This window comes from Sus scrofa, chromosome 18, assembly GCF_054392235.1.
Source record: "Sus scrofa isolate SSC_HxYL_T2T_F1_AM1 chromosome 18, Sscrofa_HxYL_maternal_Yorkshire_Landrace_v2.0, whole genome shotgun sequence".
NCBI lineage: Eukaryota > Metazoa > Chordata > Mammalia > Artiodactyla > Suidae > Sus > Sus scrofa.
Window position 1 is genome coordinate 21312687 of NC_139400.1, and position 26232 is coordinate 21338918.

The window sequence follows — 26232 nt, forward strand, 5'->3', positions numbered from 1 at the left end:
AAATATAAAGACATAATGAAACAATAGGAAGTAAGGGACAATGGTACTGTGACATGGATAGGAAAATGGAGTGATTTAAGAGTAAATGCAGTATCAGACACATGCATGAGTGAAAAGGAGGTAGAGTTCAGAGATACACTGCCAACTAAAAGAGGAAGGAGGACCTAGTTAATCAATAGATCTGGTGGCTAATGAAAACAGATTCTGCCACATGGCTTAATGTTCCAGAGGAACAGCACCATTTAGCAACAACACAGTTTAACAGTTTAACATCTGGAAGAAATTATGTGAAGCAACAAGAGGTAAATGTATTGAATAAGAGAGAAGGAGCATTATCTGCCAGTGAAAGAAACTGTTACATAAGACCACATAAAATTAGGACTTCTCTTTAAAATAAGGTGCCAATGAAAGCTACAAACTGAGGGCAACTACTTCCATATATAAAGTTGATAAAGGAGTAGTAGCAAATAATAATAATAATCTTCAGACTCAAAAGAAGAATCGCTAGAAACAGGAACGATAAACATGAGCGAATAAAATACAAAGAAAAAAAATACAACCAATAAACACTGGAAGAGAAGTTTGATCTCTTTGGAAATTCAGTCATTGAGAAAAATAAATACAACCTCAAAAAATACTATTGCACAACCACTTGTCAAAATTTAAGACACCTGAAAACACCAAGTATTGAAAAATACAGGAAATGATGAAATGTCCTTAGCCATTAATGGTGACAGTGCAAATTGTTATGAGCCACTCTGAAAAACAAAATTGTGTTCCTTATTTATTTATTTAGTCTTTTTAGGGCCGCACCTATGGCATACGGAGGTTCCACTGCCAGATCTGGGCTGCGTCTGAGACCTACACCACAGCTCACGGCAATGCCGGATCCTTAACCCACTGAGCGAGGCCAGGAATGGAACCCTCAACCTCATGGTTTCTAGTCGGATTTGTTTCCACTGCGCCACAACGGGAGGTGAACACTCACATAGCCTATGAATATGGGGCCTACTGGCCAGGATTGAACTTTAGCATGTGTACGCCAGGATGTGTGTACAAGAATACATAGTTGCCCTGTACATAATAACAAAAGCCTGAAGAAAAAAAAAAACCTGTCAATTTCTTGCCAATATATACAATTACTTGGATGTGTCTCAAACATCATGCTCAGTTAAAGAAGCTAGACACAAAAGATTTCAAATAGTTTCCATATGTAGAACATAACTGAAAACACAAAAATCATTTCTTTTTCTAGAAAGCAGATTAGTGGTTTTCCTGGGCTCTTGGTGGGGGTGGAGATGACAGTAAGGGAGTAAGAATAAATGTTTTGGAGCTTTTGTACATTTGATTTTTGAAAAATAATTTAACTTTAAAACTATTAATTTTAGCATTTTAAAATCTGGAGCCACAAATAACTTATGGGTCTGGAAACAGTAACAACTGGGAGTTCCTATTGCAACTCAGCAGTAGCAAACCCGACTAACATCTGTGAGGATGCAGGTTCAATCCCTGGCTCGGCTCAGTGGGTTAAGGATCCAATGTTTCCTTGTGACCTGTGGTGTAGGTTCCAGATGCGGCTTGGATCTGGTGTTACTGTGGCTGTGGTGTAGGCCAGCAGCTGCAGCTCCAATTCAACCCCTAGCCTAGGAGCTGCCATATGCCTTGGGTGTGGCAGGAAGAAAGGAGGGAAAGAAAGGAAAGGAAAGGAAGAAAGAGAGAGAGAAAGAGAGAAAGAAAGGAAAGAAAGAAAGAAAGAAAGAAAGAAAGAAAGAAAGGAAGAAAGAAAGAAAGAAAGAAAGAGAAAACAATTACTAGTTACTTAATATTTATTAGGTATTGAAGTAAATGATTTGTATAACTTTATTTTATCCTCAAAATAACTTTTCGGGTTTGGTTTTTCCTTACTTTACATTTAAAGAAATTGTAGCTCATCAATATTAAATAGTTTGGCCAAGTTTCCATAGCTAGTAAACATAAGAGCCAATAGTCAGTTCCACATCAGCATGGCCTCAGAGAGCCTAATTTTAGCTATTCGCTATCTCTCTGGTCTTTGGAGTTTTAACATTGAGCATTTACATTTTATTTCCTTGCACAGGCCTTAAAGATACACACAAGGTTTTATGTTTTGCTTTTTCATTTTTCCTACCCATCCATTCAGTAAAAGATACTGTGAGGGTCTTGGGAAATAATGGAAAGGAAAGGAGAATACATTAAAAAATAGCATTTACATAAGGATGCTGGATACATGTTATTTTGTATGTTTCTATATTTTATACACTTTGTGGTAACACTGCTACATTACTTCTATAATTTATTTGCTTCTAAAAGCAACACAAGGGTGGGGACTGGTTACTCCTATCATCATTCTTGGTTCTATGATAAGTTTGATGTGAAAAGCACAAGCCGGAAATTCGTACTAAAAATACCAGCCCAGAGAGATAGCACAACACTTAAAGTTAGCTTAGCAATCACACTGTATCTGTGAATAGGGGTAATCCAGTACTGACAGCTTCCTTCCAGTACCACTAACTTACATGTTTGCTCTTGTATTTACCATCTACTTATCAACGTTTGCTTAAAGTCTATAGACTTTATTTCTGGTTGCAAATATCATTTCTATGCACCGACAAGACCTCTGTCTTCACTTTATCAACTACATCTTTTTTTTTAGTCAACTATATCTTTGAAATCTGACTCAAAACTCACCTCCTTTCCAAAGATTTTTTCCAATTAACTAGTCCCTTCTGAACACTGCAAGACCCATTTATTTAAGAAAGAGTCCTTAATTTATACTACAACTTTTTGGCAGGGTTTTGCATGTGTTGTCATTGTTTTTATGTTTTTTGAGGGTTTGTTGTGACTTTCATCACTATTATTTATACTATTAGGATTAAAAAAATAACTCATTGCATAATAGTATCTATCTATCTATCTATCTACTTAATCTATCTTGTTTGGAAGAAGCAATACAAAGTTTTATCTTCTGTAACCCTACATGTGTGGAACTAAACTGTATATTTTGCTAAACTCAGCTTATACCCACATAGTTAGATTCTTCCTGCAACAGTGTCTAATTTTCATTTTTTCTATGTCACCTCTTGATCTGTGATGGATGGCTGGGTGTTGCTTTCTTAAATCCCAATTCACAACAGAAAGTATTGCTTCACTACACTGCCAAATGCCTCAATGTCTCAATGCTGTCATAAATATTTCATAACCTCCTATGTGGACACACATTCTTACTCCTTGTCTTATTTTAGTAACCTCCAAACGGTCTGCATCGTTCTCTTTGGGGCAATTTTTCCCCATTTTCAATTTTCTTTCTTACTGTCTACCTATATATTATGAGATTTCCACCCCCCCCCCCGAAAATTGCTTCTGTGTAGAAGATCTTGCTATCTTGGGTAAAATGGTCAGAAAGTACAAACTGCAATCTCGGCCTTTCTAAGGGGAGATCTAATTACACAGCTGGCACTGGAGAATACAAACATTTTCACTCTGGACAGTGTTTATCTGTTTTTTTGCAAGTACATCACTTTGGAAAGCTACTTGCTCAGCTAATCTGTATCTGTCATGGAAATGTAATTTTTTCCTCCTCCAAACCAATAACAGGCACCTGGTAAGACTGTCTGATGCACCCATGCATTCAAGTCTAACTGTTTCCATGGAAACCTAGAAAACCCCATGCGAAGGTTCCCAGCATCCTGCCACATTTCCCTTTCTCTATGCTGCTCTATCTCTCCATTCCTTTAGTGCACGTGCATGAGATTGCAGAGTTTTGCAACAACTCTGTGCTAGACTTCTCTTCCATTCTTGCCCTTGTCAATGATTCACTCTTGCCATGTTAGAGGGCAGAGACTGGGTCTTAGTCAAATGTGTAGCCTCATCATACTTAGTTCAATGGCTTAGACTTAATGGGCACTCAATGCCTATTTGTTGAACTGCATTGGATTAAAGCCTTATTATCTTAGTGAGTTTTACTTTTGTTACATCTAAAACATGCTCATTAGGTTCTTTCTCAGCAGAATAGTTGGAAAGATAAAAAAAAGGCCTATTGACTGAATACAGAGTTTAAACCACCAATTTCTATATTTCCAAATTAAGATGAATTTTCAGCCTGCTCTAATATTTGAGAATTTTAAAGTCCACAAAATTCTGAAATGAAGATGAATTAATATTTATTGAGCAAATACTAAATATTTAGCATTTTTTAATTTCCCTGTAAATTTACCATTATCGTCTACAGAATCTGAGTATTAAAACCCTAGGAGGTATAATATATGCCATTTGAGTTATAATTTACTTACTTAATCTTATGACCCCCCTAAAAACATCCACGCTGGCACAGAATTTATGATCAAGCATCTGTAAATGGTCAGGGTTAAGAATCTGAGGAAAAACTAATGAGTATAACTTAGAATATAAACTTATTTTATGAAAAGATAAAACAGGCTAAAAAGACATTCTTAAATTTTTTGGCAAAATTACTAATGGCTATAAAGTGAAAACTAGGACATTCAGGAGCAATTATCTTAAATTTGAGGTATACCAACATATACAAATAATAAATAATACTGGCTCAGCAGTTAACAAACCCGACCAGCATACATGAGGACGCAGTTTTGATCCCTGGCCTCGCTCAGTGGGTTAAGGATCTGGCATTGCTGTGAGCTGTGTTGTAGGTCACAGACACTGCTCAGATCCTGCGTTGCAGTGGCTGTGACCTAGGCTGGCGGCTACAGCTCTGATTCGACCCCTAGCCTGGGAACCTCCATATGCCGCAGGTGCAGCCCTCAAAAGACAAAAAGACAAAAAAAAAAAAAAAAAAAGGTTAACACATAAGAATGCATATAATATTGGAAAGGAATGATCAAGGTCAAAGCATTCTAAATCACTGTATTTATGACAAAGACACAAAATAATTACTCTGATATTTAAAAAGGAAATCTAATTTGAAATACTGCAACTGCATTGTGTTTGTGGAGACCACAGTGGAAGTTCTACCTCACTTGATAGTGACAAGCTACCTTCTCCCTTTCCTTAACAGAGTAAGATCTAGCGGAGGGCAAATGCTTACATTCCACTCAGGGGCAACAAGGCAGCCTTCCTTGTGAAAAGTCAGCAGAGACCAACATAGAGGCTGTGTCTTTATCCCATCCATGGTACAGAAGCATCAGTCTCCTTCGCTGCAGGAAGGGTATCAGAGGAGACCTACTGGAGAGTCAAGACTTGCATCATTGCTCTACAATAACAAGGACACTCCTCTGGTATTAGAGGAGGTCAGGTGGCAGAGAGGAAGGAGGCATCCCCTCTTAGACAGACTGGGAGCAGAGGAAGCCTTACCCTTACCCTGACCCTACCCCTGACCTCCCACTCCCACCCATCAGGAACAAAGAGTCCCTCTACCTCAGCTATCAACAGAAACTGAGGGGGAACACTGGACTTGTATCGTTCACAGGAATGAGGTGGTACCTCCTCCACAGGATCAGTGCTAGAAAAAGAGAAGATTTCAATAAAATCCTGAGTCTTATAGTATACAAAATGTCCAGGTATCAACGGCAAAGCATTTGTTATATCAAGAGCCAAGATGATCTCAAATCGAATATGAAAACACACTGAGATGACAGAGATGTTAGATTTATCTACGAAGGATTTTAAAGCAGCTATCATAAAAATGTGTCAACAAGCAATTGTAAAGACGTTTGGAACAAATAAAAAGAAAGTCTGAGCAAATAACAGAAGATAGAAATAAACACTAAGTGTAAATGTTATAAACGCAAACATTTAAAATCATACCAGGAGTTCCCATCGTGGCGCAGCGGTTAACGAATCCGACTAGGAACCATGAGGTTGCAGGTTTGATCCCTGCCCCTGCTCAGTGGGTTAACGATCCGGCATTACCGTGAGCTGTGGTGTAGGTTGCAGACGCGGCTTGGATCCCGCGTTGCTGTGGCTCTGGCGTAGGCCAGTGGCTACAGCTCCGATTAAACCCCTAGCCTGGGAACCTCCATATGCCACGGGAGTGGCCCCAAAAAATAGCGAAAAGACAAAAAAAAAATCATACCAAATATTGCTTCAAAAGGAAATGTGTTGTCCAAATAAGGAAACAGAGAGCCCAGGACTCTCATGCACTGCTTATGGACTATAAGACATCACAACTGCCTTGGACAAGTGAAATAAAACATACATCCAGAGAGAGAGATTTGGACAGGAATGTTCCTATAAGCTTTGATAGGACAGATGCCAAAGACATTCATCATAGAAAGCTTAATTCTGAAGTTCTTGATATTCCATCTGATTATGATGCCAGTTATAATCCACAAAACCATCTGACAAGCATTGTGGTGGTTGGACTCAGGTGGCTGGGGCAAGAGGGTCCACTGAGCCTAAGAGTTCTGGCATTTGTGAGTGCTCTATTTCCACCGGGTACCACACTAAGTTCAGCCTCAAAATGGTAACCTCTCTGGAGCAGGGGCCTACCAGGTTGCCTAAGGAAGGGTAAAATGGCCCAGGTCAGCAATGCAGCAGGTCAAAACCCCCAGGCTGGTCGGTGGTAGGACTGTGCCTGTGCATAGCCACTTTACTCCAGCCTGAATTTAAAACAACGGCATGAGGAAACTTTTGGGGGTGTTGGAGATATATTCAACTGTCTTGATTGTAGAAATGGTTTCATGGGTGTTTATTTATGTCAAAACATTGACTTGTAAACATTAAATATGAGCAGTTTCTTATACATTAATTAAGGCTGTTAAATTTTTACTTACATGGCTACTGAAAACCTTAATTTTTAACTTAACTAATTTTCAGTGACATCAATTTCTACTGTCTCCTTTATACAGTCTTATTAAATATGTATCTGAAGGTACCTTGATTTGGAATGATTTCATTGTTTAGAGGCTTCTAACTAGTCAAAGAAAGCTTTTTTTTTTTAATTTTAGAGATTATCTTTCATTCCTTTTCTAATTCTCCACTTAAGTATAACACTTTACCAAAATCAAAAGTTCCTGAAAGAAAGATCACTGTTGATGCTGAACATCTGTTTTTATGGACAATGACAGTAAAATTAATACCGTAATGTGGAAACATTAAAAATGATTGAGTTTGGGGAGGAAAAAAAATTAAATTAGAGGAAGTCATGTTGATGCAAACAACAAAAAGAAACACAGATTTTATTCATGAATGGAAGGACAAAATACTAATAACTTGTCATTCCTAAGTTGCCAGAATCAGAATTGCCACCTGAAGGCTATGTTGTGAGGTTCACCATGAGTGGAATGTAGGAAGAAATTTAATTAAAAAAAAAGGAATCGTACTAAAGAAGATGTGGTACATGTGTGCAGTGGAATATTATTCAGCCATAAAAAAGAATGGAATGATGCCATTTGTAGCAACTGGATGGACCTAGGGATTATCATACCAAGTAAATAAGTCACAAAAAGACAAATACAATATGATATCACCTACATGCAGAACTAATAAAAATGATACAAAAGAATTTATTTATAAAATAGAAATAAGCTTACAGATTGCAAAACCAAGTTTATGGTTACCATAGATGATACTGCTAGGGGAGGGAAGAATTGGGAGAGTGGAAATAACATATACACACTATTGCAATAAAATACATGATTAACATGAACCTACTGTATAATGCAGGAAAATCTACTAAATAGTTTGTGGTAATCTTTATGAGAAAAAGAGTAGATATACTGATATGTATGACTGATTCACTTTGGTGTACATCTGGAACTAATACAATGCTCTAATCAACTGTACTCCAATACAATTTAAATGAAACAAGTAAATAAATATTTTTAAAAAATAAAAAAAATTCAAAAAGGAATCTTACAAAATTGAGAAGCAGGCTCACTATAGAAATATGGTAGAATTAAAGAACATCACCAAATAAAGAGAAGTGTTTTTTTTTTTTTTTTTTTAATCCAAGTAACTTTGTTTTCTTTACCCCTAATTTCACTGTGAAATCTGTATTTTCCCTCAGGGAGGTTAGTTTCAGGGATTGTTTTAAAAATACCAATTACATCAGGAGTTCCTGTCTTGGCACAGTGGAAATGAATCCGCCTAGGAACAATGGGGTTGTGGGTTCTATCCCTGGCCTTGCTCAGTGGGTTAAGGATCCAGCGTTGCTTTGAGCTGTGGTGTAGGTCGCAGACACCGCTTGGATCTGGTGTTGCTGTGGCTCTGGCGTGGGCTGGCAGCGACAGCTCCAATTAGACCTCTGGCCTGGGAACCTCCATATGCTGCAGGTGCGGTCCTAAAAAGACAAAAGACAAAATAAATAAATAAATAAAAGTACCAAATATATATAATACAAATTTCACCACTCACAATATTCCAATTCTTGTGATAAGAACTTCCTCTTAGCTTCATCCCCTCTATCTCCTGCAGCCTTCTTTGCATAATCATTACTAGGAAATCCTCCCTTTTGTAGTAGCAACCTGTGATCATCCTGAATCAACTCTCCTTTACCCCACTTATATTGACTTTTTAAATAAATTGTGTATTACCATGACTTATCCTTTTCTTTTTTTTTCAAGTAAAATTGTATTTAACAAATATTATAAGAAATCGGTAAACAAATAAAATTTAAACAGGAATAAAATATGTGCAACCAATGTAAATTTCCTTCCCATCTTTGTGCTTCAGTTTTACCTGCTATTATTAGTTTCCTGTTATCATCCCCCAAATAAGCTGGGAGCATATATGTACCTGGAAGTGTGTGTGTGTGTGTCTGAATATAAGTGTTCTCTGCATAACATAAACTATAGCATTTTATATAAAACATTTGGCATCTTGCATTTTTCATTTAAAAATATATGTAAACCCTTAGCATAGTGAGTAGAACACAAAATCCAATCCAGTAAAATTCAGGATTGCATTCATAGTGAGGGTTAATAAAATGACTGGGGTGAGACTATGCAGATTAGCTTTCAGGAAGCATTCAAGGACTTAATCTTTTAATCTTTCCTGCTCTCAGTTGAAATTTGCCCTTGCCCTGGTGGCTGTTTTCTGTTTCCATTTAAATATCCAAATCAAACCCTGGTCCCTGATGCTGACTTAACTATGCCATAACCTGGCAAGGATTCCTGCAATCTATTTAGCTCCTGTTTTGCCAACTTGGTTAAGAGCGCTTTGTCCATGCAAACCTAGTAGCCTAGTACCTACCCTCTGCTTTCCAAACTGGAATTGCCAGCCACTTTTGTACCAGACCTTACTCTCTTCCCACGTGTTTCTTCCCAAGATAAGGAATTTAAGCGACCTATGTTTTGGCTGGCTGGAAGCCAACAGCTAACAGCCAATCAAGTTACATCCAAATTGGGTTTTCCCAGGTGTGTTTATTACTGTTGTGATTCCTAGTTTATCAAGGTTATTATTTCATGTCGGTAAATACAGATACACCTCATTCTTTTTAATGCTCACATAAAAATTCTCCATTGTGTAGATACAGCATGGGCAGATGGCCAGATAAATTTGTTTTACTTTCTAAACAACATTTCTGAGGCTGATCAATAATGTAGATGCTGTTTAGTGGTGCCAAACTTCTCCAGGGCAGGTCTGGGCTTTTAATATGCCATGTGTATTGTTACTGGAAATTTATGGGTGAGTGTTTAATTTAAAGCATCTATGGTCTGCATTTTGTCAAGATTTATAATTTCCCCTGCATCTTCCCATCCTATCTAGACTGGTTTTTCTCTGTGCCTGCTGTACTGCTGCCATCTCTCCACCATTCTTCAGACACCTCTCCTCCACTCTCCTGAGTAGGATTCATTCTTTCCTACACTCAATTTCTCTGCCCCTTACAGTCTGGTAAATTCATCTTCCAGTGTCATTCTAAGGAAACATTTATGAGATGATAATTTTATAAGTACCTAAGTGTCTAAAAATATCCTTATTTTGTCCTCACACTTGCTTAGTAGTTTGATTAGGTATAGGAATCTAGACTGAAAATAGTGTTTCTCTTAGAATGTTTAAGATACAGACCTACTCTCTGTTGTTAGATCTGGTTAACTTGCCTGTTTATTTTATATTTTTATATTGTTATTATCTTCTGAGTTCTGAGTTTATTTTTACCAAAGCACTATCTGTGCATAATAAAATAAATAATTTTAGAAGTCTCATAACAAAGAGAGACTTTGTTTCTGCCCCACCTACCCAATTCTTATTTTCCAATGTCAACTTTCAATTCTTTTAGCTGTTTCTTTGGGTATTTATAGCAATATTCCCTACTGGGGGTAGGGCTCAGGGGTCTCAGGATTCTTTTGTGTCCATGAGGACCAGCGAAAGCAGTTCAGTTAGGACTGCTGCTGTCACTAGAATGCTGTCGGGACTTGCCAAGACAGTGAATGCCAATGGCTCCTAATTAAAAAAACAGCTTCTCCATAGATATTAGTTGGTGGAGCAATAGAAGAGGCAAAGTAACACAAATATGCCTACACTGATTTATTTAAACACACAAGGAATTGAGCTAGGGAAACAACAGACTGGAGCATGCTAGAAATAATCGCATTTGCATGCTTGCCAATCTCTTTACTAAAAACAACAGCAGCAATAACAAAAAGCTCTCCTTTTTCTCATTACACCTTGTATTGACTCCCTCCTTTCACTAATACCTGAAAGATGTCACAGTCCTGCCCACATTCATGACTAAATTAGGTTCATTAATTCTCCTTCTTGAACTACCATGTCAATTGCATGATTTTGTGTATGTGTGTATATGTGTGTTAATTGGTTTCCTTCCAAGCTAGTACAAGAAAAATTATGCTTAAACAATGCAAATTATACAGAGAACCACATATTTATCTTCTGCAATGTCCTATAGACACAAGATGGTTTTAAATTGTCCTATATATTTTCCTCACTTTTTTTGCCTTTTGTGTATGTGCAAATCTTTCACTCCTCCTTTGTTTTATGGTCAATTTTATGGTCAAAAATATAATCTATTTTTCAGATTTAGATATTACCTCTTAATTTTGTAATATGAAAGATAAGAATTTAGAAACCAGTTTTCTATTTTCAGAAAATAATAAACAGATCCCTTGGTTAAATCAACATTTGCTGTTTATATTTGAATAACACATAGCTTTCGGTTTCTCTGGTCAGTTTTCAGTCTTAGATCGTTTTTTAATTTTTCCTTTCCATCTTCCAGAAGGACACAGCACTCATGCAGGGTAGCAGAACCCTAACTACTGATATGGAATAGGGCTTTGCTATAGAGATTAGTTCTTATGCAATTATAAGAGCAGATGAAGGGTCTATGGAAGGCTGTTGCCTCTGCATCCCTGGTGGGGCTGCACTGCTGTAGGGCAGAAAAGCTAGTAATTAGGAAGAAAAGCTAAATGAGAAGCAGAAGACAGCAAGGACAAACTAGAACCCAGAGGGAAACATAACCTGACTAACTGCCTCAATGACACACCCCTGTAGAAAAGCTGGTCCTTTTTGCCATGACCTTCACTTGTGACCAGTCCCAGAGTTAGAGTTAGTTATAAAGAGTTAGAAAAATTTAGTTAGTTAGTTAGAAAGATATCTGACATAAATTAGAGAATGATAGCCTGACCACCAAGAGTAGCCAACAGGTCAACCTCTGAGAGCTGCCCTTGGCAACCCTAACCAAGGACAAGAGAGGAAAGGGAATTCTGGGAAAAATAGTTTTAAATTCGATTAAGTAGATAACCACAGACACTCAGAGACAAAAAAAAAAAGACATTGGCTCCATGACATAAAACACAATGTTGTGAAAACAAATTACAAAACTTAGTTTAAAAAGCTTTAGAAAAATAAAATATTATGGCAGAATTTTATAAGTCAATATTATATTATAAATTTTAGAGGTAAAATTCTCCAATGGAATGAACCAATAATACAAAGAGAAGAAAAATGGGAGAGAAAAAAAAAAGACACAGGATCAAGCTAAGATACCCAAACAATTGGATTTCAAGAGATAAATCAGAGAAAATTAGGAGGAAAAAATGACTGGTCTACAGAGAGGAGGAACAACTGACCGCACCAATGTTCAAGGCCTTAATTCCTCTGCAAAAGCAAGGAACTTTGAGTATAAGAAACCTTAGAAATTACATATATATAATATATATATACACATATGCATACATATGCATATATGTATACATACATATGCATATATATATTCCTAATTAAGCTAACCTCATAAAAGTCCAAAGAGCCATAATTTTGCCAGCTTCTCCCTTAGGTCAGAAGGAAGGCTCTTCTACTATGGATACTCCTCTTTAAGAAGAAAGACACCATTATAACTAAGCCAGTTTAAATATCAGTCACAGTATGAGTGGTTCCATCCACATAGTACAGGGTTCTAGCCATTAAACACAACAATAAAGAAAACCCTGGACAAATAATAAGCCAAGTAGTACTCTTTTTGCTAAATCTTTGCTCTTGATCCAAGTATTACTTTCTTATGAACCAACTGCTCTTCATCAGTCTCAGCATGTCTTAGGATTCCTGTCACCTGCTGAATTCCATGTTTCACAGCAAGCACACTTAGTTGTTTTTTTTTTTAATTTTAAAGTTTTATGGAAGTATAGCTGATTTACATCGGCTGTGTATTTATACATATACACACATCCATTCTTTTTCAGATTCTTTTCCCATGGTAAGCACCTGGTTTTGCTTCTGGTGTTCCTGAAGTACATTCTTATTAGTGGTAATTTTTTTAGGCTAACGACCCAACTTGTCTTCTCATAAATGCTACTTTGACCCCCACCACCATGCCCAATGAAGTGGTTCTCTCCCAATTCTTAGAGAATGTGATGATAAGTCTACTTTAGGAACTGACTCCTTGACTTCTGGAATTTTATGCACACTTTTTTTTTTTTTTTTGGCTTTTTAGGCCCACACCTGTGGCATATGGAGGTTCCCAGGCTAGGCGTCGTATTGGAGCTACAGATGCCAGCCTATGCCACAGCCACAGCAATGCAGGATCCGAGCCACATCCGTCTGTGACCTACACTACAGCTCATGGCAATGCTGGCTCCCCAACCCACTGAGCGAAGCCATGGATCCAACCTGCATCCTCATGGATACCAGTCAGATTCATTTCCACTGTGCCATAACAGGAATTCTGTAAACTCTTTATACTGGGAGTTATATGTTAGAATTTAGGATATGTAACTCATAATTTCTTGCTTAACCCCATATGAAATCCCATGTGCATTAATGGCTACTAAATGCTGGCCCCTTGGTCAATGGAGAAGATATCCAGGGTCTGAAGGACAAATAAGGACGTTAAAATAATTTGCCATACAATGTATCTAATTTAAAGATTCTGAAATCATATTTTCTCATTTTTTCTTGCAAATTTTTCCTGTTAGTTGTTTTATTTGAAATGGCCTTGTTTGGCCAAATAAAAATCCAACTGCCAAAAAGAGAAAACTAAACATCATATGTCATTTTTCATATATCGAATTCAAAGCCCTGGTGACAACTGATCTAGCACACGGTGACAGGAAGAGCCGTCTCTCCCAGTATATAATATTTCAAAGCTGACTGTATTTCTTCCCAAAACTACACAAATTAATCTTAAATATAAATCAAAGTCTGAAATAGAATTGATTAGAAAGATGCATATAAATCAACCAGGATTTGGAGGAGACCTCATTTTTTTAGCTTAAAATTTTCTGTAAAAATTTCTGTCTTGATTAACAAGTTGCTTTTTGCCTCACTGGTTACAGGTGTGATGGGTAGGGAGAGCCACACAGAAATCTAGCTGTTACTGTCTGGTTCTGCCTCTCCACCAGCCTTACTGCCTGTCAGTCTTTAACATCAGGCAGCAACAAATGGCACGGGACCCCTTTCTTATTCTTGAATTCATGTCCCAATTTAGGGGTTTCACAGTGCCAGTCAGTTTGCTTGGACCACATTTTTTTTTTTCAAAACTATATACTCACTTTTTTTTTTTTTTTAGCAGTTTGCCTCTTTTATAAGAGGCATATTACAAATGTTTCTTAAATGAATAAGTGAATTTGTGATAACTGTCAGTATACAAGCTAGACAACTGGTTAGTGGGAAAGTATGGATGGCATTTCAGCAGTGGAAAATAAAAAGAAATTAAAAACACTAAAGTTATTTCTCCACATAGAGAAAGATACACGGCATTACTGCTTTTGACTAAGGTAGCTGTTGCTATATATAGATAATTTGAAGAGAGCCAGCAGATGGACTATTTCCTCCATTTTATCTATTCTGCTCAGAACCCTTTTAGCTTGTTGGAATTTCTTTGAAGAATTCCAGTTTTCCAGCAATGATTTTTCCAAGCCCACAGTTTCTGCTAACACAAATTATAAATACTTTTAATGCCAAGCTCTAATCCTGAGCTAGATGACAGTTTTACATGTCTAATTCTGAGTCAGATGGAGGCATTTCACACGCCCGTGTGGCAGCAGTGGGTGTCCAAGCTGTTGAGCTTACTGATCCTTCAGCACTTATCGTCTTATGGAAATTTCGAAAAGCATAAAAATGCTGAAAAAGCTAACCTTTAGGTCTAGCATGGTGATTTCTAACCCCAGATCTGACAATCATTCATGGGAAAGATTACAGCATGAATTGCTAGAGGCTTTAAAAAGACTTGAAACTTGATGAGTCCCTAAACCTTTTTCCTGGTTTCATGATGAGAAAGACAAGAAGGCCCTTTTCTAGGAGAAATTTCACAGTACCCCTAAAGTGCCAACACTTTAATTAGAACAATATTTCAAGTGTCAGTGGATAAGACTACTAAATAAAGCAGAAGGATAAGCTGTTGAAGGTGAGAAAGTCCTTGAAGGCACTTTAAGCTCCATTGGGAATGAATAAATGTGTAATATACATCACAGAGGAGAAGGATAATTAAATATAATTTATATCCCTACATCACAATATAATCAGTCCTCATCTTATTTTTCTCACTAATGGACTTCTGTTTTGTTTTCAATGACCGCCTTGACAATGCCTTACATTTCCTTACAGACGGTGGGTTTTTTAGCTTATTTCTTCTTTACATTACTGATTTCTCCACTGTATCTTATCCTGAATTTAGATCCAGTCCATAGCCATGGCAGAGATAAGCCCTTTGCTTTATCTGGAACACCCTTTCCTCTTTCCCCATTGCTCTTGCAGGTTCTTTGGGACTCAGCTTAAATCTTCTCCACAGTCTTTTTATGATACTGGAATTGTCCTCCCTCTAAATGCCATAACCCCCAAGTTTCTTCGTATCCTACCGCTTAGTTTCTCTATTTCTGAGTTTGTACTGGGAAGTCCTACGCTCATATATCATCATAGTTAGAAGCTTAAACTCCAGAGTCAAAATAAAACTGTATACTCATCTTCGCAGTTAACTAGCTCTGTGACTTTTGAAAAGTTAGTTAACCTCTCTATGCATCATTTTTTCATCTGTTTAATGGAAATGATAACAGTGACTGTTCATAGACTTTCCATAATGTTAAAATGAGGTGATGTGTATAAAGAACTTAGCACAGTGCTTGGCTGATTAAGTGGCTCAAAATGAATTGACTATTTTTGCTATTATCATTATTTTCCACGATGACAAGGACTGTCTTTTAGACCTAGTGATTGGTTGATAGTAAAAGCTTAAAATATTTAGTAAATATATAAGAAATATTTATTTTTTCCTTTTTAAATTCAGTATCCAAGAAAAAAGTCATTTTAAATTAAAAAAGAGAAAAGCAAAAAAAAAAAACAAAAAAAACAAAAAACAAAATATAAAAAGAAAAAAACTCTTCCCTTCTGATCCTAGTAAATATGAGAGTAAAATCGGTAGTATCTTTAGAGAGAGAAGACATGCAAGTTAACTAGAGCATTAGCTTGCATTAATGCCAATGCTATAAAGACAATTCTCATAAAAACATGCAACAAGGATCCTTGGTGGCAAAGGTCATTACAGTACAATATTTACATTTGGTTTGAATTGCTGATACTTTCTAAAATATTACATATACTACATTCAAACGGGCACACAGCATTTTAAAGTAGTCGCTATTTTAGATTTTCCACTTTCTGCCTTTGTTGCGCAAATAAATTATCTCTTCTTACTAAGAGAATCTGCCTGTCCCTGATAGGCAAGAAATCCAGAAGTTCTGAGTCATTACCTTAGAGCTTGTTTGTAAATCAGTGACTGCTATCCTAGTTTGGATATTACTGTGGAAGAGTCATACCTATTTGGGGGAAAAATTGTTTCCCAGAAAAGAGAAACAAAGGAAAAATAAGATTTACTATAGCCTTCGTTGTTAACAATATTTTGGATTTCCTATTGCTTATTGTCTCAAATTCACCACCTGGCTTGCAAAGGCACAATGACAATGAAAATTATTATTATGTGCACTTATATAGAGCTCAAGGTATTTTCACAGTGATTTACAAGGTATTTTCACAGTGATTCATTTTTTTCCTGGCATTTCCAGTCTGAATGTAGACAAACGAGCATAGTCCTGCACATCTTGTGTGCATCATTGGTTCTTCCAGAATGCCTTGGATGTATCACAATGCAGCACAGTCAGGCTATGAAAACGCTGGTAAGTTGCTAAGGAAGGTGTGTTGTGCACTTTAATCAAGGGTGTTCTATTTTGGAAGATCCAGAGAAGAAACGTGTTACTACCATAATCTAGGGGACAACTGTGCCTCTCTTAAGCAAGTGAATTGTGGGGCCATCATGCACTACAGAATTGATTGGGTGTTCTTCTCTGTGTGAACTGGTGGAATAATTAAATCTGATTTTGTTGAAGACCAATAGCAAGGACATAGATTTTATATTAACTTCATTCTTGGTTAACTTACATGTCTCTGTGCTTTTTTCCTCATCTATATCAAATTTATGATATTTTGCCATATTTTATGTGTCACTATAAACTACTTTAAATCCTTTTTAAATAAGGTGGTACATATTGATGTGTTTTCACAAAGAGTCTATTTGCTGTTCATTTCAGCCTTGTGAAATAGCCATATTTTTAATCCAATGTTATTTATCCACTCTGTTTTTTACTATGTTCCCCCTAAAAAGACATCTTCTGCAAAGTTTAAGGCTGACAAAGAACTGTGAGTGGGATTCTGTGCTTTGCAGTCCTGGATTCTGCTTTGTGTAACAGATCCCAAAAGTCGGCTTATGCAAGCAGGCAGCCCAGAATCTACGCCAGGAGTCTGTCTCTTCAGCACTGATTAATTCCTATGTCTAAAAGCCATGTGTTCACTGTGGATGATAAGCTTGTTTCACAAACATAAGCTAACCACAGTGAGTAAGTTTGGCATTAGTTCTACACAAACCCCAGCAAGAAGGATATTTGCCAAAAAGAAGGAGAAATTTCCTGCCAATTTAGACATGAATGAAATGTTTTGAGGCATCTGTAGACTTCTACATCCTAAACAGAGAAAACATACGTTATAAAGCTGATTTGAAATTTATTCATCCAAACTAGGTGCACTGAGGAACCCCAGATTCTAGGCTTGGGAAGTGGTCTAGGCTTGTCTTTAGGAGCAGATACATATAAATACAAGTAAATATAAAACCATTAAAAAGTCAAAGCATGCTATTGTGCAAATTCTGCCTCAAATATTTGTATACAAAGATAGACAGTGATACTCTTTGGAGTGAGATCTGTGGAAGTAATTATAGAATCCTGAAAATCTGCAGATCAATGTTCCTCTCCTCTATAAGAAAGGGAGATGAAAGAAAGGAAGGAAGGGAGGGAGGGAGGAAGAAAGAAAAGTCTGTGGAGAAGCCCCAACCCGCCGTGAGACCAACTCCATCATATTTCGGATCACGATAATCATTTTGTGTTCTAGTTTTACTTATTGCTGTAACTTAGGAAAAAATCTACCTCTTAGTTATCAAAAAGATTCATTTTCATAAATCTTGGTTTTTTTTCTGGAAGAGAAAAGTGACGTGAGATCACATGTATATGGCCCCATGAGAAACACAGTTTCGAGGTAGAAGGACACTTTGGGATTATTTACTGCATCTTCTTACCTGGGGAGAAAGTCCCACTGTTGCATCTCTGACCCTTGGTCATGGGGCATCTGTTGGCAAACACCAGCCATGAGAGACCAAGCCCATCCCCATGAGCACCACCGTCAGGAAGAAGGAGGCTGTTTCTTCCCTTACACTATGGGCCATGATCTCCTTTTTTGCATGTATAGAAGTTCCTACCCTGGGATTCTGTGTGTTCTTACTCTTTGGAGCCGTCTAGGGATGGCATCTCATTTCTGCTCTATGAAAACCCTTTGAATAAATGGAAGAGCTTTAACAACTGCTTTACTACAATCCCAAGATAAGCCTTTGTATTTTTCCCTGTCTTTCTACACGTAGTGTGGTTTCTGGCACTTTCATCAATCTGATCACTCTTCTCTGAAGAGAATCAACCTGTTCATATATCCCCTAAAATGTAATTCTTCAGGTGGGGATGGGTCAGTTCAGGCTTCAGTGGGACTCCGACTTCCTGCCATTAAGTAACACAATGCTTCTATTGGCCTAAAACAGCCTTGCTTTTTAATAGCTTCATCAACATCATCTGCTTTTGTGGGAATTAGAGTTACAAAAGCTCTCTAAAATGTCTAAAATTTTTCCAAATAAAAGTTCTTTAGCCCATTAAAATTAGTTTTACCAAGTACATGATAGGGAGATTTCATGCTAAATCTAATAAATATTTTCAGAACTGCTTGTAAAACCAACCCCAAAAACTACTTGATTTTTTAAATTTGAAAATTTTAAAATGTTTTCATTAGAGTATAGTTGGTTTACAATGCTGTGCCAATTTCTGCTGTACAGCAAAGTGACCCAGTCATAAACAGATATGCATCCTTTTTCTCATATTATCTTCTATTATGATCTATCTGAAGAGACTGGATATGGTTCTCCATGCTACACAGTAGGACCTCATTGCTTCTCCATTCTAAATGTAATAGTTTGCATCCAACCAACCCCAAACACCCAGTCTCTCCCACTTTTCTCCCCCTTTCCCTTGGCAACCGTAAATCTATTCTCTATGTCTGTGAGTCTGTTTCTGTTTTGTAAATAGGTTCATTTGTGCCATAGTTTAGATTCCACATACAAGTGATATACAGTATTTGTCTTACTCCGATTTACTTCACTTAGTATGAGAGTCTCTAGTTGCATCTATGTTGCTGCAAATGGTATTATTTTGTCCTTTTTATGGCTGAGTAGTATTTCACTGTATATATGTACCACATCTTCCTAATCCATTCAGCTGTTCATGACCATGTAGGTTGCTTCCATGTCTTGGCTATTGTGAATATTGCTGCAACGAACACAGAGGTGCATCTTTTTCAATTATAGTTTTGTCTGGATATATGCTTGGGAGTGGGATTGCTGGATCATAGCATAGTTCTATTTTTAGTTATCTGAGGACTCTCCCTAATGTTTTCCAAAGTGGTTGTACCAATTTACATCCCTATCAACAGCGAAGGAGGGTTCCCTTTTCTCCACATCCTCTCCAGCCTTTGTTATTTGTAGACTTTTTAATCATGACCATTCTGATTGGTGTGAGGTGGTACTTCATTGTAGTTTTGATTTGCATTTCTCTAATAATTAGTGATGTTGAATATTTTTCTTATGTTTCACTGGACATTTTGAATTACAGATTAATTATCCAAGTCTTGTAGATATGTCTTATTTTGAATTATCTTGGTGTGTCCTAAATATTTGTCCATAACTGGGGAATCTGGAGCTAGTGCCTTATTCACACATGGTATCAATAATCATCTCAAATCATAATATACATAAACAGAATACTGAGCAGAGATGATAATCTTCTGAAGAAGTTTTGTTTTTCCTCCGTAATGTTTTTTAAACTTACTCTAACAAATGATCCTCTTTCCTGTTCTTGACAACTTCATTGGCAACTTTCATAGCTTTTTTGGCCTTTTCAATTAATTTTTATTGTTTAAACTCTCCTTCTTAAAGGTCATCTCCTCCTCTCTTACAAGCACCAGGGAATCCCCAGCTAAGGCACTTGGAGTGGCCAGAATGATTTTTTACACTTTAGTCCTAAGAAGGGGAAGGAACAGGAGAGTTGGGGTTGCTTTGGGACAGGGGTCATCCTCTTGTGTCAAAGGCCTAACGTCTTTGATGTTGAGGGCTGTGACAGAGAATAATGGAGATGAGTGATGCCATTTACACACTTTCCCAAGGTTATCATTACTTTGCCAAACATTGTGTTGGTCCTAGAGGCAGGGTCCTAGGGTCTGTATACTGAATCCTTCATGGAGAACTGATAACTCCCTCATGTCATATGGGAGATCTCTGTCTGGCTTGACCTATTTCACCACTGGCAGAAGATCCCATACCCTCTAGACATGCCCTTATCTAGCAGGCAGTTCTTGCAGGTGTTCACACTATGGCAGCTCACTGCCTACATGAACCATAGAAACATCATACATCCTTTATGTGCCCAAGAGTGAGCAAGCAGGCCATTTGCTCCTGCTCCCTCTCTTTACATAGCAATCTCTCCAGTTATCTTCTATGCCCTGTTTCTAAGGAAGTTCAGCAAGTATGTTGACTAGTGTGGATCAATGTGGAGAATGAGAAGCTAGTATCACTTGCTTGGAGACATCTTTAGTCTTGCTGAAGTCTCTTCCTTGGATTTTAGAAGGGGAGAGATGCCCAGCACCTTCCATTTCCCATCAGGAAAATGAGAAAATTGTGCTTTAGCAGCATCCATCACCTCATATAGATATAACATTAAAGAAATAGGAAAAATATTTTTCCTTGTGATGAGAAATTTCAGGGCTTACTCTCTTAACAATTTTCAGTTATAAGGTAGAGCAGTGTCAGTTATCTTTATCATGTTGTACATTACACCCCCAATAGTTATTTATCTTACAGCTGGAAGTTTGTACCTTCTGACCACCCACATCTAATTCCCCTCCCCTCACCCTCCCCTCTGGTGGCCACTAGTCTAATCTCTTTTTTCTATGATTTTGTGCATTTGTCCATTTGTTTTAGAGTATAATTAACCTAAAACACTGTGTTATTTCCTAGGACATAACATCATATTTTCTATATATTTCAAAATGATTACTATCATAGTCTGGTTTTCATCTGTCCTCTTACAAAGATACTGCATAATTATTGACTAAATTCCTCCCATTGTACATTTTTATGCTTGTGACTTATTTCTTTTGCAACTGAAAGTTAGTAACTCTTAATCTCCCTCACCTATTCCTCTCCTTCTCCCATCCTCCTATTTTCTAGCAACCACTTGTTTGTTCTGTATATCTATGGTTCTGCTTCTCTTTGATTATGTTTGTCCATTTGTTTTGTTTTGTTTTTTGATTCTACATATAAATGAAATCATATGGTATTTGTCTTTCTCTGATTTATTTCTCTCACCATAATACCCTCTAAGTCCACCCATGTTGTCACAAATGGCAAGAATTCATTCTTTTTTATGTGATATATATATATATACACACACACACACAAAATCCTCTATATCCATTCATTTCTTGATGAGTATGTAGGTTGCTTCCGTATCTTGGTTATTGTAAATAACACTGCAATGAACATAAGAGTGTATATATATTTTCTAGTTAATGTTTTCATTTTCTTCAGCTAAATACCCAGAGGTGGAATTGCTGGATCATATGATAATTTTATTTCTAATTTTTTGAAGAATCTCCATATTTTTCCCCATAGTGGTTGTACCAACTTACATTACCATCAACATTGCATGAAGGGAGTTCCTTTTGTGGCTCAGTGGGTTATAAACCTGACTAGTATCCATGAGGACATGGCTTTGATCCCTGGCCTCACTCAGTGGGTTAAGGATCCAGTGTTGCCATAAGCTGTGGTGTAGGCTGCAGACACAGCTCAGATTCTGCATCACTATGGCTATACTGAAGGCCTACAGCTGCAATTCTGATCCAGCCCCTAACCTGGGAACTTCCATGTGTCATGAGTGTGGCCCTAAAAAAACAAAAAAAACCCCACAAAAAACCCCAAAAAAACCCCCACAAAAAAAACCAAAAAAAAAAAAAAACATTGCATGAGTGTTCCCTTTTCTCCACATCCTCATCAACACTTCTTATTTGTTGCCTTTTTTCATAATAGTCATTTTGACAGGGGTGAGGTAGTATCTCATTGTGAATTTGATTTGCATTTCCCTGATGATGAGTGATAACCATTTTTGCATGTGCCTGTTAACCACTTGTATGTCTTCTTTGGAAAAATGTTCATTCATGTCTTCTACTGATTTTTAAATTAGTTGTTTGTTTTTTGATGTTTTTTGATTTCGAGTTGTGATGATTTCTTTGTATACTTTAGGCATTAACCATTTGTCAGATATATTATTTTCAAATATCTTCTCTCATTCAGGAGGCAGCATTTTCATTTTGTTGATAGTTTCTTTCAGAACAAGAGCTTTTTAAATGTAGTCTCATTTACTTTCTCTTGACTGCAGAGACATCCCCTAAAATATCGCTAAGAGCAGTATCAATGAGTGTACTATATATTTTTTCCAGAAGTTTTATAATTTCAGGTCTTATATTTAAATATTTAATTTGAGTTTATTTTTATGTATAGTATGAGAAAGAACCAGTTTGGTTCTTTTGCATGTAGCTGACTGGTTTTCCCAATACCATGTATTGAAGAGACTATCTTTCCCACATTGTATACTCTTGGCTCCTTTGCCATCGAGTAATTGCCAATACAAGTATGGGTTCATTTCTGGGCTCTCTCTTCTGTTCCATTGATCTATGTATCTGTTTTTTTGTGTGTGTGTGTGCCAGTACCATACTGTTTTAATTACTGTAGATTTATAGTATGGTTTGAAATCAGAATTGTGATACTTCCTGTGCTGCTCTTCTTTCTTAAGATTATTTTGGCTATTCAGGGTCTTTGTGTTTCCTTACAAATTTTAGAATTATTTGTTCCAGTTCTGTGAAAAATGCCATTGGTATTTTGATAAGGATTGCATTGAGTCTATAGATTGCCTTGGATAGTATAATCATTTTAACAAATATCGATTCTTCAAAAAAATGAGCACTATATATCATTCCACCTGTTTGTGTTATCTTCAGTTTTGTTCATCAGTGTCTTATAGTTTTCTAAGTAAAGGTCTTTTACCTATAGGATGCACATCTTTTCATCTTCATCAGTTAGTTCTTCTCGTTCATTCCAGAGAAATAGAAACCAACCAAATCTTCCTGGTTTCTTGTTTCAATTCAGATTGATCACAAGAATCTTTCAATGCATTTTTAAAAATAAATGTAAGTTTCTAATGATTTTATGGTTTTGAGTGGGTTCCAGAAGTACTCTCATGTACACTCTCAACCTCATACAGGTTTTGAGGAAATAGAGGAACTGCCCTAAGGTAAGCAACCTTAACACTCTTACACTCTACATCCCATGCCTCCTGGTAGATGCAGGGTAGCTCTCTTCCCTTTCAGCTTCCTTTTCTGTTGCCTCAGAATCCAGGCAACATCTTTTTTTTTTTCTCCTAAAATTCTCTCAGTATTTCAAAGAATACTATTGGTATTCCAACAAGTTGCACATGTATTCTTTTACAAAAATTTTTTTTTCTCTATTTCATGTTGGTCTTCATTCTCATATTCAGTCTTAGATATTTTTGTACTCCCCCCACCCCCTACCTTTATCTTTCTCTCACTCTCTCTCTAGCTCCTTCCCTTTCTCTCTCCTCTTCTTCAGATTTTTTGAATCTGGATAATGACAATGATTTAAAAAGAGGTCTGTCTGGGTTTGAAGGAGTCAGTTCTTCCTCCTCCTTGCACTTGTCTATCAGGCAATCATAAGGATAAAGCACAAAATTATCTAGGGTTGTGTGCAGTTGAACACTTTAGTTGCCAGTGCTAATGGACTTAGGGCACTTGCTCAAAATTATAGACATAGTCTATCTAGCTCCACATTATTTATATTGAATTTATTTTGCTTAATTTTGAATAAAATGTATGAGCATAAATTATTTTCTTTAATAAAAAATGTTGATTCGCTTATATTTTTGAATAGTCTAACCTACTTTTCTACACAGGGAGTTCCTCATTGCATTATTAATTTTCATTCAGTATTTTGACAGGCTATGTCCCTCCTTCTCTCTGCCTCATTCCCCACAGACAGGAATATAGGAGGGGGTGTATCTGTGAACATCTTTCTGGGCTGTGCCATATGAATAATAACTTGGCAGTGTAGAGAATTTCTGAAACATCCGTAGACTCTGGCTCATTTTTCTCTGCCACTTAGTGCTTTGGAGGGAAGGTCTGATTCTCACTCAAAGCTCTCTGGTATTGCTCCTCTGCAAGAGTCCTTCTCTGTTTAGACCTTAACAAATCTAATGAACATTAAAGAGAGAAGAAACAAAAATACTACTAGATAAGAAAGAAAACATAACCACAGATACAGGAGAAGTTATGATTTTACTAGCACATGAAAATATTTTAGAAAATTCTAGTACCACATGTATGAAAACCTAAAGGAAATGCTTTCCTAGGAAACTGTCACTTAGCCAAATTGACCCAGGTAGAAATAGGAAGCTTAAAGAGGTGAATTTCATGTAAAATATTGGAAGGGAGATTACAATGAGGATATCCAAGCCAAGAGAGACTCCCTGCTAGGACTATCTCTTTCTTGTAGAAAGTGGAAATGATTCATACATGATCATGTTGCAAAAAAACTCAATGAGTATGTGCAATGAGACTCTTTGAAATGGACACCAAGGGTTTCAGAAACCTGATATTCCTGTGTGCATTAGGCACAGAAATATTCAAATAAAGAAAGCAAGTGAGATAACCAAAATTAAGAGTCTTTTGATCCCCTCATTTAAGATAAAAAGCAAGAAAATAAGCAGAGTGTTTTCATTTTTTTGGAATTTTCAAGGGAAAAGAGAAAACTAGAAGTGTTTATACTTTGGAATCAGTAAGAAATAGTTACTTGGTGTTGTTTTCTCTAGGAAGTTTTGGTATACACATATTTTTAAGCTAGGTAATATTAAATTTGGTTCTTTAAATATATATTAAAGAATAAATTTTAAGGGAGGTCTCTTCGTGGCTCAGCAGTTAGTGAACCTGACTAGGATCCAAGAAGATGCAGGTGTGATCCCTGGCCTCGATCAGTGGGTTGGGGATCTGGTGTGGCCGTGAGCTGTGGTGTAGGTCGAAGATGTGGCTCAGATCCCTTGTTGCTGTGGCTCTGGCATAGACCAGTGACTGTAGCTCTGATTTGACCCCTAGCCTGTGAGCTTCCATATGCTGCAGTTGTGGCCCTAAAAAGCAAAAGCAAAAAAAAAAAAAAAAAAAAAAAAAAAGGAAAAGAAAAAGAAAAGAATAAATTTTAAGATGATTTTGCACATCCCCAAAATAGCAATTTCCTTTGGACATACTACACCATTTTGCTTTAAAGGATTGCACAGAAGGATCTTAAAAGAGAAGGCCTGAATATGTAGAACTATAATTTTCTACATTAATGTAAGTGAAAGGACATGGCAGAGAAGCCCAGCACATCCTTCAATTGTCCTTTAATAAGAAAGTAGTCTTATTTCAGTTGTTGCTTTTTCAATCCAACCTCTAAACCAGTCACAAAATGCTTGGCATTATCACAACGAGGCTGCTAAATCATCTCTGCCTGGACAGTCTTACAGAAGCACCCTAGTCTGGAGCCATCTGGGACTTCAATACCAGTCCAGACCAGATCTGGGCTCTGGTTTAGACAATTTGGATTTACTGCTAGTTGGCTTAGAACATTCACCCAACAAGGCTGCTTACAGCTTTTCCTTCCAAATCTATGTCTAAGTTTTCAATATAGAAAATGTAATGGAAAACAGATACTATTTATAATAATAAAAATTTACAAAGTGCCTAGGAATTAACTTAGCAAAAAACTGCAGAATTTATTGCCCAATCAATCAAAAATCACAGAGGATCTAATAAAACATTGTCACCTATATGCCAATAAAATTTATCAAAAAAATAGCAGAGGATATAAAAGATAACCTGATTGCATGTAATAAAATAGATAACTTTGGGAGTTCTAGTCATGACTCAGCGGAAATGAATCTGACTAGCATCCACGAGGATGCAGGTTCGATCCCTGGCCTTGCTCAGTGGGTTAAAGATCTGGTATTGCCATGAGCTATGGTGTATGTTGCAGATGTGGCTCGGATCTGGTATTGCTGTGGCTGTGGCATAGGTCGGCAGCTGTAGCTCTGATTTGACATCTAGTCTGGGAACTTCCAT

General features: G+C 37.0%; 1 pseudogene; it reads left to right on the top strand.

Annotated features, from left to right (window-relative positions):
* Nucleotides 1-6390: 6390 nt before the first annotated feature.
* On the top strand, nucleotides 6391-6590 carry LOC146394921 (signal recognition particle RNA; annotated as a pseudogene).
* Nucleotides 6591-26232: the final 19642 nt, after the last annotated feature.